The sequence below is a fragment of the Suncus etruscus genome, chromosome X, assembly GCF_024139225.1.
Source record: "Suncus etruscus isolate mSunEtr1 chromosome X, mSunEtr1.pri.cur, whole genome shotgun sequence".
NCBI classification, from domain to species: domain Eukaryota; kingdom Metazoa; phylum Chordata; class Mammalia; order Eulipotyphla; family Soricidae; genus Suncus; species Suncus etruscus.
Window position 1 is genome coordinate 126,388,755 of NC_064868.1, and position 990 is coordinate 126,389,744.

At 37.1% G+C, this 990-nt stretch overlaps 1 non-coding gene across 1 annotated transcript; it reads left to right on the forward strand.

The window, feature by feature from the left end:
- The first annotated feature begins 536 nt into the window (after window positions 1–536).
- On the forward strand, window positions 537–669 carry LOC125999785 (small nucleolar RNA SNORA51). The gene has a single exon (XR_007492255.1). It is a non-coding gene; the product is annotated as a small nucleolar RNA SNORA51 (small nucleolar RNA).
- The last annotated feature ends 321 nt before the right edge of the window (window positions 670–990 follow it).

The following is a 990-nucleotide window of genomic DNA, read 5'->3' on the forward strand; positions in this document are numbered from 1 at the left end:
ATATTCATATCAGCATTATTTACAATAGCCAGACTCTGGAAACAGCTTAGATGCCCCTCAATAGATGAATGGTTAAAGAAATTATGGAATATTATGCAGCCATCAGAAGAGATGAAGTCATGAAATTTTCCTATACATAGATATATATGGACTCTATTATGCTGAGTGAAATAAGTCAGAGGGAGAGAGATAAAACCAGAATGGTCTCCCTCATCTATGGGTTTTGAGTAAAATGAAAAACATTTGAGTCATGATTCTCAGAGACAAAATAGAGGAGGATTGGAGGGTCCAGCACCTGACATGCAGTTCACCACAGGGATCGTTTAGTTCAGTCACAGAAATAATTACACTGAGAACTATCATAACAAAATGTGACTGAATGAGGGAAGTAGAAAGCCTGTCTAGAGCACAAGCCGATGTGGGGTGGGGAGGAAGAACACTTGGGATATTGGTCATGGGGATGTTGCACTGGTAAAGGATTATATATATGTGTATATATATACATATATATTAAAAATCAAAAAAAGAAAAGGTAAGGCCTCCCAATTTTTACAACAGGCTGTGTTCTTTACACTGACTGCATAGAAAGAGGAGGTACAGTAAATGCACCCCACATACACCTCAACACAGGCCCTTTGTCTGGTCTGTATTGTGAGTTGGGGGACAAAAATGATGAGAATCCATATGTATAATAATTTTAACATAAAAATTATCGAAAATTAATTACCCTATTTTCCCTCCTGACCATAAGACTCATAGTTTTATATGCTTTTCTCTCTTGCACTCAGGCTTCAGCTCTAGACTGCATTTGCTCCATAAGAAGCACTTTTTGGGGGGGAAAGATTGCATTTCATGGTACAAAAAATATGGTATTTTAAAGTTGCAATCAAGAGGTTGAGAATAGTCAGATAGTTCATGAAGCAAACTCAAATCTTTGCTGTTTCTTAGATATCAGACAATAATCGGAGAGCTAGATTATTACCTGAGAGT